The sequence below is a fragment of the Rattus norvegicus genome, chromosome 8 (assembly GCF_036323735.1).
Source record: "Rattus norvegicus strain BN/NHsdMcwi chromosome 8, GRCr8, whole genome shotgun sequence".
Taxonomy (NCBI): Eukaryota; Metazoa; Chordata; class Mammalia; order Rodentia; family Muridae; genus Rattus; species Rattus norvegicus.
In genome coordinates this window covers 20556995-20572109 of record NC_086026.1, presented here as the reverse complement: position 1 = coordinate 20572109, position 15115 = coordinate 20556995, and the positions used below count along the sequence as shown (strand labels likewise).

Here is a 15115-nt window from a genome sequence, read left to right as displayed (position 1 = left end):
GCCAGTTACTCTGTTTTGGCAGGGGGAGGACTGAGTGGCTTTCGCTGCCAAGTGTAGCTGGTCACCGGCCATCACTGGCAGACTGCCTCTGGAAAGCATGGCCTCGTGTTGTATGTTCTGCACTGACATCTCCAAAGTTGGCTTTTGGCCTCCAGAACGGAGCCTCAGAGAGCAGTGAGTAAAGCAGAGACCGCTTGATGGTGATACAGGTTCCTTCGCCTGGGCTCTGACCAGGAAGCAGCAGAGGCAGAGGGGCCTGGCCTCCCCCATACCCTCGAGGCTCTTCCTTTTCAGAATACCACAGATTTAAGACACTTGGGTAGAGACCAGCCTATCCCCTCTCCCTCGCTCTGATAGCCGGCCCCTTCCAAACTGCGGAAGGCAATGCCACACTCCAGAAAAGCCACTGAGAAGCCCAGCAGAAAATAAAACAAGGGTGCAGCCTGACACATCAGACTCTTCAGTACTCGAGTGGTCTCTGAGGCACCGCCAGAGCCTCGCACCGGAATGTAAAGCCGGGATGGCCGGCGCCAGCAGCGCTGCCCGGAAGAACCGCCTTCAGTGGCCGGCGCAGTCTGTTGGTCTTCGGTTGGTTGTCCACACCATCTCTCTGGTTATAGAATATAGACGCTCTAATCACAACCTACTATATTTGCTTTCGTTATAACAGAGACTCCAGCTACCAGAGAGAAGCCTGATGATAAAGTCGGCCTGCGAGGAGTGCTGGCCTCAATCTACTGACGCGAGGTCTGGAGTGAGTCACTTCCCAGTGCCTCAGTTGCCTTCTCTGTAAGCATGGGTTAAGTGAAGGGCTAATGTGATGTGCACATAAAATATTATACCTACAGGTGCCCCCAGTGAATACCTACCAGTGGCCTCTGGTGCCCAGGCTGCATGTCTGTGTCTCTTGTTATTCCCTATGCTCCGCTCTTCTGCTTACAAACTGTTGTGTGGGTTTTCCTGAGGAGACGTGAAGAAATGTCTGTTCATCCCAGAAAGGCCTGCAGAGGACACACAAAAGAACTGATTCTACTCACAAGTCAGCCAGGTGATCCAACCAATGCCTTTTGGAGTTATTCACAGAAGAAGGGGTGACGTGGCGGCTGCATCAGTGCAAAGCCCGTTCCAGACTGTGTGACAACTCTGACAAGGGACATCGCTGGAGCTGCCTGTAGGGTTTGCAGACTTGCAGGCACCTGGCAGGTCAGAGAGTCTCCCCTCCCCAGCAGCGGATGAGGAGTCTTGTGGCTCTCCCATTAGTTATAAGGTTGCGTGCTTCCACTACAAGTAATGTTTCAAACTACAGATAACAGCTACACAGTTCAAACCCAGCAGGCCTCTTGCCCATTCATCAGTGAAGCTTAGGTATTTTCATAGATGGTGGTTGTATTAATCAGAGTTCCCGTGGGAAAGGGAACCAATAAATATATAGGCACAGTAAGAGGAAACTTAGTACAGACATTGGCTCATGTGGTTAAGGAGGTCTTTTTTTTTTTTTTTTTTTTTTTTTTGGTTCTTTTTTTCGGAGCTGGGGACTGAACCCAGGGCCTTGTGCTTCCTAGGCAAGCGCTCTACCACTGAGCTAAATCCCCAACCCCAAGGAGGTCTTAAAAGCCAGCAGTGTAACTTAGCTCAGAGGGCTGAGCTGCTGTTAAGTTTTAGCTCAAAGCCCCAAGAACCAGAAAAGTTAATGCTGATGCCCAAGCCAGGAAAAATTGGTATTTCAGCCAAGGCAGACAGAGAGGTGAGGGAATGTTAGTCTGGTGCCTCTATGTGTTCAAATGTTAAACAATGGACCCTGAGATCTGGTTGTTCCCATGAGTGGATCCTCAGGTACACCAAATGATGCTATGTAAGCCTTGTTCCTCTTATTCTCTGACTGGTTAAATAACCGTGGCTGACAGCCAGTTACTGGTCTGGTCTGGTGCTGCTATGTATTCAAATGCTAAATTGTGAACTCCAAAATCTGGTTGCGCCCAGAGGAGTGACTTCTCCTGTACAGTAGCCTTCGTTATGTAAACCTTGTTCCCCAACTTAAAGCTACTGGTTAATAAAGGCTGGCGTCTGTGACTGGGCAGTAGAGAGAGGAAGGCAGAACCAGTGAGGGGTCTAGGGAGAGAAAAGAGGAAAAGGAAGAGAGAACAGGAGGCCGCCATGATGTGGATGGGTCATATGCACATGGCCAGGAGACGTGGCCCCTGAAGACAGGCTGATGTAACAGAAATGACCCAGATGAGATTTAAACAGCAAGTAATACGGGACCTGTGGATTAGATGTAAGTTAGAATAGCTCAAAACCTGCCCAGTCGAAACTTATAGCTTTCAAATAAAATACCAAGCTTTTGTGTCATTTGTGTGGACCATCTTGATTATATAATTCTTTTACAGAGAGAGAGAGAGAGAGAGATTTCCCTTCGTCAATCCTTTGTATATGTGTGCACATATGTGCTTGTGTGTGCACGAGAAGCCAAAGGTTGAAGTCCTTTGGGCTACTCCATTACTCTCCATATTCCTTTTGGGACAGTCTGTCACTGAATCCTGAGTTCCTTGGTTGAGCTAGGCTGGCAGGCCAGCAAGCTTGAGAGATATACCTGTCTCACTCCCAAAGCTGAGGTTAGAAACCTGAGTTGCCTTCCCACCCAACTCATGTGGGAGCTAGGGATCTGGACTCAGGTGTACCCTTCAAGGCACCTTCCCAGACTAACCCATACCACCTCCCCATCCCACACCTTTCTGTCCTATTGGACCACTGCTCGTCCATAACTGTCTTTCAAGGCCCATGCATTAGGGCTCCGTTGCCTACCTCAGATTATAACACTTGGAATTTTGTGGAATCTTTAGGCTTTTTTTAACTTTTAAAGTTGTAATGATTTTCTTTTTCTTTTCTTTTTCCTTTTTGTTTGTTGTTTGTTTTTCAAGATAGGGTTTTTCTGTGTAATAACCATGGCTGTCTTGTAGACCAGGCTGTCCTTGAACTCACAGAGATCCTGCCTCTGCCTCCTGAGTGCTAGGATTAAAGCACTGAAATGATTTGTAGTAGCCAAAGAGAAAACACTTTAACTTCTGGCTTCTATTATACCCTAAACTAGCAAACTCTCTCCGGTCTCTAAATGTTCCATTTTAAATCTTGAATGTTCCTGTACATTTCCTTTTAACCTCAGCTCTGTTTTAGATGTTTGCTTAATAATTTACAAACAATAAAGTAGAAAAAAATTACAAATGTAATACCAAATTGAAGTTAAATTATACAAAGGTATTTTTCAAAGGCAACATAAAAACCCAGAAAGGTCACGTTTTGAACCAAGTGCCCAAACAGGCAGCAGGCCACTGCCTTTGGGCCAGCTCCTTCTATCCTAATGGCAGTGTGGCCCTGCATCAGCCACACATACCTCAAGAGACTGTCACTGGCAATAGGACACAGTTGGAGATTGGGCCACTTGGCTTCAGTCAGGCACATTGCCCTTCAACATAGCTGTGCCCTTGGACTTTGCCGTTGAGAGTTAATATACCACCGTGTTTCCCAAAATGCTGGGAGCCAGCTGGCTTCCAACAAGGTGTCTGCAACTGCCAAGTTCTGATCTCTGGGACGGGATATGTTCCCTGGCCTCCCAGGGCACTTTCGAGTGTAATTTAGAGTGTCCTTGACTCTTGCTCATTCAGAGAAAATGATTCTCCATCCATGGCTCAGAAACTAGGCTTGTATCAAACCGTGGGGCTATTGTCTTTCTTAATCCATTTCTTAGTGGTCTAGTAACTATTTAGTGAAAGTTTATAAGGACTTGTTCCCAATATGGTCCAGATATACGGGAAAACAACCACAAGCACACAGAGCCAGGTTTGTTCAGAACACAGAGCTGAGGTGGGAGACGGACACCAATCCATCAGGATAACCTCACGAGTGAATGAAGAATACTGAACGGGAATGTCTTAGTCACTGTGAAGAGACACCATGACCAAGGCAATTATTATAAAGGACAGCATTTAATTGGGGCTGACTTACAGTTTCAGAGGCTTAATCCATTATCATCATGACAGAAAGCGTGACTGTACTCATGGCTCTGGAGCAGTAGCTGAGAGCTACTTCCTGATTAGTAAGTGGTGAGGAGGGGGTGGGGTCCGGCGTGGACTTTTGAAACCTCAAAGCCCACCCTCAGTGACTCACTTCCTCCAACAAGGTCACACCTCCTAGTCCTCCTAATCCTTTCAGATAGTTCCACGAGAGAATTCAAATATAAGAGCCTACAGGAGCCATTCTTATCCAAACCACAACACCACAGGAGGTAAAGAAACACAAGAGGGCAACACGATCCCTTAGGAGTGTCCAGGAGTTGTCAAAGGCCACTTGGACATCCAGGGTAAACTGAGGTGGGGCATAGACTTGGTGATTGATCACTCCTCAGACTTCTCTTTGAAGGAATAAAGCTTGATTCTCTGGGGCCAGCAGAAACTCTCAGGAGTGAGTGAGTGAGTGAAATACTCTCTGGAGCCAGTGAAAGCATTGTAGGGAAACACACACACACACACACACACACACACACACACACACACACCCGCACACGCACAGACGCATGCACGCACACACACTAATGGATGAAGAAAGCTTCAACAAGCTCCAACCACCTTACATATACACATACATATACATACACATGTCTGGTGGATGGAGAAGTTCCAACCAACTTTATATATATATATATTTATATACGTACACATATGTGTATGTATACATATATATATACACATATATATGTATATACATATATATACATATATATATGTATATACATATATATATACATATATATATGTGTATATATACATATATATATATATATATATATATACGCATTGGTGGATGAAGCAAAGGTCCCACAACTTTACTCCCTCCACACAGCTTGTACATCCCAGCAAAATCTTTCAAGCAGTACAAAAAACACCATGGGATTACATTCTATTTTTCTTCAAATGAAAGATTATTAAAAAATATGTTCCCCAATACCTTTACATGAATAGACAGTGTACCTCATACTGATAAAAAGACAAATTATTCTGAAGAGCCCACATATAATCATACCTATGCAACTTGTTATAGATTAACAAAGTATAAGCAATAAGGTAATTTTCTCAGCCAGTTCTCTTACTGGTAGGCTGAAATTTGCAGTTACAAAGAAAGGACCAATTATTTTATTATTTATCTTAAAAAAATCTAATCATATAAAAAATCTTAAAAGAAACACAAATCTAAGCTTTTATATAAAAAGCAACCCATCATTTCTATTTTATATCCTCAGGGTACACTTCTACTCATTAACAATATTTTGTTAAATCATATCAGGAAGCCAAGGGCAAGAATGAGTACAAGAAATTAATGATCACCTTTGATCATCAGTCCAGCATTAGCAAGAGAGACACGTCAGCTAAGTGCTGGCTGGGCTACCATTGTTCTTGTTCCCTGACCTTAAAAACATCTTTTGCTTAATAATCAAAAGTGTGCCTTTCGGAACTCTAAATTGTTCCCTAAGATTTTCTATGTCAAAGCCACTAACAAAAGCATCTTGACCTAACTTTACTAACAATCTATAACTCCAAAGTCTTTCTAAGGGCGGTGGTCATTGCTAACAATCTAGATCTCTCTAAGTTCCTTCTGAGAGTGGTGGTTGAATCATTAATCAATCACTAATTCTGTCGGAGCCAATGACATTGCCCACTGAGGGGCTGGAGACCCCCTTACAGTTTTCACACAACTCAGATTATGAGGGCTGCGGCATGAGGGCAGCAAGCTGAGCCAAACTCCACAACAACATGAAGTCTTCAGGATATGCAGGGGCACAGCCACTGTGGTTGCGCTAACCCATGGACCATGAGTTCTAAAGCCTAAAACCATGTTGCTGTCCCTCTCGAGTAGCTCTCAACGAGGATGAAGGAGGGCGGCAGGTGGTGCTGAGAGAGAACATGGACTGCAGCTGGGCAGGTGGATCTGACTGAGGATTCAGTGTGATGAACCCCACGCTTAGAAGAATGGTCTATAGCATCACTGAGGGCATAAGGGAGGGAAGAGGCAGTCGGAGAACAAATATGTGGGTGGCTATGGCAACGGACCACACCATGGAGCTGCCAACGCTGAGGAAGAACCAAGTGTCGTTCATTGCTGATGGACATGCAAAACGGTGAGGTCACTCAGAAAATGAGTTCAGGGGTTTCTGACAAGAGTCCACAGACTTGCCATGTACCCCCAAAATTATCCTCCTTGATGTTTACTGAAATACCACGCTGAAGTTCTGGGGGAAAGAATGTATATGTAAATTCCTGTTCATAATTTCCAAATTTCGAAAGGTCCTTGTGGTGATTTAAATAGAAATAGCCACCATAGACTCCTGGTGTAGTCCACAGGGAGTGGCACTATTAGGAGGTGTGGCCTTATAGTGGGTGTGTCATTTTGGAGGAAGTGTGTCTCAGTTCACTTCCTGCTGCCTTGGAATCAAGATGTAGAACTCTTAGCTCCTCCAGCACCACGTCTGCGGTGCTTCCCACCATGGTGAAATGGACTAAACCTCTGAACCTGTAAGCCAGTCCCAATGAAATGTTTTCCTTTATAAGAGTTGCCATGGTCATGGTGTCTCTTACAGCAGTAAGACCCTAAGACAACCCCATGGGCTAATGTATGCATGCCAGTGCTCAGTTGAACCCCTCATTCAACACAATCCAAAATCCCCTGCTCAGGGAATGGTCCTGCCCACAGGACATGTAAGGTGTGTCAAGTTGACAGCCCCAGCCATTATAAGGGAGTTTGGAACTCCACAATCTTCTGAAAATGGATAGGCTTTGAAGACAGTGAGAGAAGTAGAGACTGCCAGGAATGGGGTCAGGGTGGGAGGAGTAGACAGAAAAGGAGGCCAGAGCAGACAGACTGATCAGGCATGATTGTGGTGGTAGCTACTATCAGGAGTGCAGGATGGCTACACGGGTGAGCCTGTTGAGGGTAATGATGCATCAGCTGGGGGTGATCCTTGAGTCTGACACAGCGCATTGACGGGGGATGCTGATAACGGGATGTGAGCATTCTGGGAGTGCGAAATTTTAGTGCTGTTCTCTTTACTTCAAACATAAAACCCTACTTTGTTTTCTTTCTCTTCTTTCATTATTCTCATGAACTTCATATATGAGCACTGCGTTTACATCACTCTTACCTCCGCCCCCTCTGCCTTCTCCTATAACCCCTTGAATTCATGTTCTTTTAAAAAAAAAAAGTCAGACTCATGTATTTCATGTGTGCTGGTATTTTGTCTGCATGTATGCATGGGCACCATGTGTGTGCAATACTCAAGGAGGTCAGAAGAGGGTGGCAGAGCCTGTGGAATTGGAGTGACAGCTTTGAGTCACCTTGTAGGTGCTGGGAACTGAACTCAGGTCCACCGAAAGAGCAGTAAGTACACCTAACTGCTGAGCTATCTCTCCAGCCACCTGTTTTCTTTTGTTCTAACTATTATTGTCATGTGTGTATATACATATGTGTATAGTCCAGTCAGTTAAGTGAGAGATTGGTTCTGAGACACTTGGTGGGAGGAGTATTGGGTAGTCACAAAAAGAAAAAAAATGTTTACAGAGGTGAAGTTGTCCAAGCTAAACAAATAGGAAACAACAGAGAAAAACACGCAGTGGGCACAGCTACCCTAAGCAGAGGATAAGTTTATGAAGTGGTTCTGGGGTGGGGGGTGTCAGTGGTCCTAAATACCTCCCTTTTCATCTCCCCCAGAAATGCCCCGTGTTCAGGTATATAAAGTAAGGAGAAGGGAGGAAGAAAGGGCTACTCCAAATCATGAACTATGACAAAGATAGCTTGTGGAAACACCAGGAGGAGCTGTCATCAGGGTGTGACTGGGTACAATGAGGAGTGTGGAGAATATTCGGGGAACCTGAGTGGCAGAGGGGAGGGAGCCAGGAAGTTCACACTGGTACAGAGGGAACGGCGGATCCAAGCCGTGCAGCAGAGCGTCAGCAGACAGACTCGGGCAAAGCAGTGTTTGAAGTCCAATTAGCAGAAGTTAATAATTAATTTGCTAGATGGGGAAGTTGGGAGAAATACTTTTAAACCTCAGCTGGTCCACTAAATCAACTTTTAGAGAGATACATACTTCACATAAATTAAAGTGAATCTATTTAAGTACACAGTTTGATAAATGTTGGCAGTTTTATATGCACCCATGAAACCACAACCAAAGCAGAATATTCCCATCATCCAGAAAGTCACCTTATCCACTCTGTTCAGTAAACGACACCCCTAACCAGCCCCACTCAGATAACCACTGATAGGCTTTTGGTCATTACAGTTTTTCCTTTTCTAGAACTAATTCATCATAGTTTTTTGAAATCCGTTTGTTTGTGTTGTATAAATCACTAGTTCATGCATTTATAAAGCAAAGCAGTGTTCCATTGCAGGAATGTATCCATACTTAATTCTATTTGTATATTTTTTAAATTCTTAAGTATCATAGCTGCCACTGGAAATTACATCAAATACATATTTTCCTTATGCGCAGCCTATCTTTCCTATTTTAGTTGTGATATATCTATTGTACCAAGTTCTGGGTTTTTTTAAAGTTTCATTCTAGCATCTCATGTTTAACCATTTGCTCTTACAGTGATGGCTACCTTTAGTCATCAACTTGTCACAGCCTAAATCACCTGAGAGGAGAGTCTAAATGAGGGATTGTCCACACTGAGTTGGCCTGTGGACACATCTGTGGGGGAATGTCTTCATTCTGTTAATTTATGAGGGAAGATCGAGCCCACTGTGGGTGGTACTGATCCCTAGGCAGGGAGTATAAGACTGGAGAAACCCAGCTAAGGACAAGCAAGCAAGAAATGACTGTGCACATTCATTCCTCTCTGCTCTTGATTGTGACCGAGAGCCAGCTGCTGTAACCTGTAACCTGTAACCTGGGAGAGTGGGCTAAAATTAAGCCTTTCATCCCTAAGTTGTGTATTGTCAAGGTGTTTCATCACAGCAACAGACCTGAAAGGAGAATGGCACCTCCCCTTCTAGCCTCCAGCTCATCCCTTTGACACTCAGTTCTCAGTTGGTGGATGGTCCGACTTGGTTTCTGTTTGGGATAAGAAATAAAGCTGTGAAGAGCATTTGTGTCTAGGGATCCATGTGCATATGTGTTTTTCTTTAAAAGCCTAAGAATGGAAATTTGGGAACCCATGGTAAGAAGAAACCACCTATAGGTCCCTTCCACAACTTACACACGTCTCAGTGGCTTTACATTCTTGTCAACACTGACACTGTTGGGGTTATAACTCTAGACACCCACCACCATCAGGGAGCATCTTGCTGCAGCCTTTGCTTTTGCTTATCCGATGACTGGTAATAGCAAGTATCTTTTCCTTGTGCTGCTTCTGATGGCTTCTCAGCATCTGGCTTCAAGAGTTCTTTGTGTCCCTGGAAACACTGGGAGGCAGAGCACACAACTGACTCAAACAGGGAGCAGCAGAGCTGTTTAAAGGTCCATAGGGTGTAGGAAACAGTAAGCTCCACCTTGAATTGCTGGTTTCAGGCAGATGGAGGACGGTGGATGTTCCCTGGGCTGGGGAGAGTGGTCTATAGATTTGTATGTCTCAAGACATGGAAGCCAAACTAAGTATCGAATGTCATCAAAAGTAGTGAGTTTTAGGCCTGGTGTGGTGGTGCACACCTTTAATCCCAGCATTCAGAAAGCAGAAGCCGTTGGATCTCTGAGTTTGAGGCCAGTGTGGCCTACAGAGTGAGTTCCAGAACAGCCTGGGATATACAGAGAAACCCTGTCTCAAACACCAACACCAACACCAACAACAACCCAGTGGTGAGGTGCTAATGTTAAGTGTATATCCATAAAGATCCTTATGGTGTGCATAAATGCCATTCTGGTCATGAGGGCATACCTCTTTTTTAATTCTGGTATTAGAAGGAAGAAGGCCACAGATGTACTTGCCAACTTTATCCTGGAGAGGGCAGTGACTAAAGATTCAGGCTCAGTCAGAGTTGGCTGCAGGTCTACTTCTCTGAAATGGTTCTTGGAAAGGTTGTGTGAAATGTTGACCTTTTCTTCCTGTAAACAGATTGGGAAGAGTGAGGGCATTTAAGTCAGGGCTGTGCACAGGGCTGCTTCGACGCAGGGTCCCAGTGATCCGCTTGTAACAGAAACAACCAGTGCAGGCTCTTGGCTGAGCCTGTGGACCTGAGCTAGGTTTCCACCCAGCTCCCGGGCTGTTCAGCAGCCTGATAATGACCAAACCTACAAGCTCCACACAAGTAAAACACAAGGATTTCTTTTCTCGAGGCTATGACAAAAATGACCAAAAAAGCAACTCAAGAAAGGAAGGGTTTCTTCTGGTTCAGTTTGAAGAGCACCGTTCATCATGGTAGGAACACGAGGAACTGGATACATTGTGTGCTGATTCAATATTTTGTTTTGTTTTGTTTTGCTTGTTTTTTGTTTTGGTTTGTTTTGGTTTGTTTGTTTTTTTTTTTGGGGGGGGGTTGTCCACAGTTCCCCCAGGAGGGAACAATTGATACAATAGATAGTGCAGAGTTAGTGATTGGTTAATGGATCGGCTAACCTTGTTGCTGAAGTCTGCCCTCTGTAATAAATAAAAATTGTGTGCTTTTTGGGTTCCAGGTTGCCTCTCCCTGTGTGGATGAGCAACCCCACATACGTGGATTAAAAACCTTATACCCTCATGCTATTGCAGCAGTCACTTTGTCAATCTGTGCTCTGTGGGTGGCGTTCCTGAGGTAAGGCCACTATTGGGTCTTACAACATTTTGGTGCACCTGCCAGGAACTGCGCTCCCCACAGACCACAATTGGCAAAGAGATCGGAGGTAAGCTTGAGCAAATCTGTGTTTTGTGTTCTGTGTTACTTTCTGTTTTGTCTCTGTGTCATGTCTTGTCTTTGTTTCATGTTGTCTTGTGTTGTCTGCGTCTGCTGTCTGAAGGGTTCAAGTCCCCTCCGGAGAGGGGTTAGAGTCCCCTTGGTGGTTGCTGTGGGTCCTGTGAGGGGCTTACGGCTGTGACAGGCAGGTGTGCTAGTTGTCACAGGCCACAGGCCCTAAAGGATGCTCTAGGAGGAGAAAGGAATCTAGAGGACACTCTGGAATCCCGTTGGGAGGTGGGATCAGATGGTCTGCTTCATCCCAGAAGCAGCCAAGGTTAAGCTGCAGTTTGGGTGAAGTTAACAGGCATCTGTGAAAATTGGTTATAGGACACCTTGTCTCGGTCTTGTTTGTCTAGTTTGTTTTCTATGGTATTGTCGAGTGTCTTTTTGGCTTTTGTTTCGTTTTTTGGACTTGGACTGGTGACTGTGTTTGAAATCATGGAACTGTTTGTTTTGTTTGTCAAAGAGTTTTACTTGGTCCTCTTGGTGCTTAAGTTGGAAATAATTTGCTTGAGAGAAATTGTTTTCTGCCAGGGAGCCTGCCTTATCTGCTGGCCCTATTCTAAGAGAAGAGTTCGTCTCCAGCATTAAGTCACCTTCGCCATTAGTCATCATTGACATACAAAGTCTGTATGACATACAGAGTCATGCCTCTGATCCTATCCCTGCAGCAGTCAGTTCCTGCCCCTATGGTCAAAATGCCCCAGGTTGGGGGGCAGGGGAGCCCCTAAAGTAGTTTCAGAAAGAGTCTGCAGCAGACTGCGAGGAACTTTGTTTTGCCAGACAGAGCAGGCTTTACTCTAGGATGATGAGAGGAGAAAGTCTGGGCACCGGCTCTTCAGCTACTCCCACTGGAGACTGTGGCCAAGGTCAGGGTCAATGTTTTCTTCTCCATGGCCCTCTAACCCAGTGAGACGGCTTGGTGAAGGGCTGCTACTGTAGTCCTGGAATTCAGAGGCACAGGGAGGGCTGTAGTTCTATTAAAGATCAGTACTCCAGTGTTAGCAAACTCTTCATTGGATGTTAGAGGCAGGAAGCCCCGCTCAACTGTGACCCCTGCCTCAGGAATGGTGGCAGAAAGAGTCCTTATAGCCAGTCATCTCTGACTATAGCTTACTCTCTGATACCTGAGGCTTCAATCGGGTCACACACCCCTGGGTGAGCCTCCTTCAATACTCAGATGCTATTTTCTCCTGGTCTTTTGGTCGCCAGGCGTGTCTGACAGCCTGGAAGAAACGTCCCCCCTGAAGTGGACAAGTCATACAATTCTTTCATCAGCCACTTGGCATCTAGCACCCAGGTCCTAACCATCTCTCCATCCTTTTATTATTAGTTCTTACTGGAAGCCTAGTGTCCTTCAGAGGCTGGGTCTCTTGAGAGGCAGAGCCACCGAGCTGACACTGAAGGGAGTTACTCCTTAAGGGAAAATCTAAGTCCAGAGAGACAGCCAGTAACAGACAGGCTGCCCCTCTGCTAGCCTTTCTGTTTCACAGGCACAAAGCTTGTGCTCATTTTTGCAACGGCCTTTTTGTCCCAAAAAAGCTTCCTCATTTAGCTGCGTGACTGAATGCTACTTGTCACCTGATCACCTGATCTGGTTGTTCTACCAGCTCTCAACGGACCACCCTCTAGCTTTCTTGCCTGGCTCCATCCCCCTGTTCTTAAGAATTTTATCATCTAATACACTGTGCTGTTTGACTTATAATACCCCTCGTCCTGGTAATAATATACATGTCCCAGATTCCCGTTGTGAAGGCTCTAATTCTAAAACAAGGGGATGGTGCATCCCCTTAAATATTAAATTTACCTCCGTGGTTTGAAACCGGGATTGGACACATGGATATACTTGGGGGTCTTAGAGTGTTTCAATCAGGTGCTGATACAGGGATTATATTTACCATAAAATTGTTAAAAGAGCCTGGACATTCCTACTTCCCGGCTTCTGGGCACTGATCCAAAGAAGGAGGCCAGGAGGACACTAAACACGGCACAGGGCACACGTGACTTCATCTACAGCCTGCACTCCACCGAGAGGAGCTGCTTACTCAAAGAACTGCACCGCTTTGAGACCATTGCCGTCGCACAGGAAAAATTGGAAGCTCTACCACGCACTCCGGGACAGCTATATTCTTCTGCTATGTGATACCTTTTGTAGGGTGTGACTTTTTGGATATCGCAATTGTGATTGTTGCAGGAACCCAAATTGAATTGTCTATTGGAATTATTTTGTGAATGTCAACATGTTTTCTTTTCCTTCCATGTATCAACATATTATTTAACTTTCAGTTATTGATACTGCACTGTACTGAGTTGAGGTTCGCTTATTTCTTACATAACATGCACAGGATATCTATGTATGTCTTTATTTTTTTTCCTGATGGTTATAACTCAATGTTGAGGTTTCTCCAAATTATTTAAGATGTTTAATATCAGTTATTATTGTAATTCCCTGCCTGGTGGCACCCCTTCTGTGATATTTCATGGTAAACATTTATAATCATATAAATTCATTCAATTTTTAAGCTTCCACATCTATCCAAAATAGAATAGTGTTTTAAGTATATCTGAATATATTAATTTTGACCCACACTGTCTTTAAGAGTCAGAGGTTAATCAAAAAGAACAATTGTCTGGCCCCTCTTTTATGTAAACTGTATATTCGAACAAGTGTACTTATTTCTGGTTGGCTTTTTACCTTTAATTTCTCAATTTTGAGTGATCACAGTGAATTCTGGTTTGTGCGAGGCAGTGCTTGAATACTTCCTGTGTCTTAGAATATGGTTAAAGAGAGATAAAAAAGTCAGAGAAGGCTTGGAAAAGAGAAAATGAGAAAGAGAAAAAGCTGAGAACTGATATCAAAATTGGTCTCTGTTGGACCCCCTAGTAGGCCTTCTTTTGGTTATATCTTTTGGTACTTGGACATTTAATAGTTTAACCAGCCTTGTTAAATAACAGGTAGATAATATAGCAGCAAAACCTATTCAGGTATATTATCATAGGCTAGCTATGGAGGATGCTTTGATGATGACCAAGCTCATCTATACATCTCCTCCCAGCCCAGGCAAGGACATTTTTGTCCTTCAGCCAAATGAGGCCAACATTCTTTTCTGCCTGCTGTCCTGATGCCTTTGCTGAAAAATCAATGAATTGTCACCCCTTCGTACTGAGCTGGACAGTCAATGACGGGTAAGAGAGTGATATATTCACGAATAAAGGGCCTAAGACAGGAGGGCCGCCATTAGCTGCTGCCTTATCCCATGACAAACCCTGGCCACAAGATTCTCTTGGCCATGTGACAAATATCACTCCAACCTAAGACAGATGCAGTTCCCGAGGGGCTCATCCCAGGACAAGCACGGCCATTTGGCCACCTTTTCATTTGACTATGAGGAAGGGGGGAGATGTTGGGAGCGATGCCCTTGAAGCCCTCCATTGTTGATGTTAAAATTAAGTATGACTAGGTTCATGGAAAATCCCCAGCCAGCTGCAGAAGACTAATACAAATCTGGTGGTCAAGAAAAATAATAACATGATAAAGACATCCTGCTGACTAATAGATATGACAAACCTGTGACCTTTCTGATAACCTGTCAACATCAGCCTACTCCCTGACCACACGAATATTGTGTCCTTGGCCTGCGTAAATGTTTCTTACTTCCCCCCTCCCTCTGTTACCCATGTTATGGTATAAATTCAACCTTGGGGAAAAATAAAGTTGTCACCTTGATCAGACTCTTGTCTTGGTGTCCTTCACGTCCCTTGTCTCCCATTCTCTTCCAGGTACCCCCTAGACCCATCACATACATTTTTTGTTTGTTTGTTTTTGTCTTTGTTTTTGTTTTATTTTGTTTTTGGTCAGCACAACACAAGCCAATGCCATTTGGGCAGAAGGAACCGCAGCTGAGAAAATGCCTTTATAAGATTGGTCTGTGGGCAAGTCATGGGGAAGGTATTTTTTTTAATTGATGATTGATGTAGGAGGTCCCAGCCCACTGTGAGTAAGGCCCCCCTTGGCAGATGGTCCTGATTTATATGAGAAAGCAAAACTGAGCAAGCCATAGTGAGCACGCAGTGTTTCTCTGTGGTCTCTGCTTCAGTCCCTGGCTTCAGTTCTGCCTTGAGTTCTGCCTTGGCTTCCCTAGTGATGAACTATAAACTGTACACCAAGTAAACTCTCTCATCTCCAAGTCAGCTTTGGTCA

The 15115-nt window shown here is 44.6% G+C and overlaps 1 pseudogene; it reads left to right on the top strand.

Annotated features, from left to right (window-relative positions):
* Window positions 1-520: 520 nt before the first annotated feature.
* The window catches only part of LOC103693020 (V-type proton ATPase subunit G 1 pseudogene), a 38180-nt pseudogene continuing 23585 nt past the window's right edge, over window positions 521-15115 (top strand).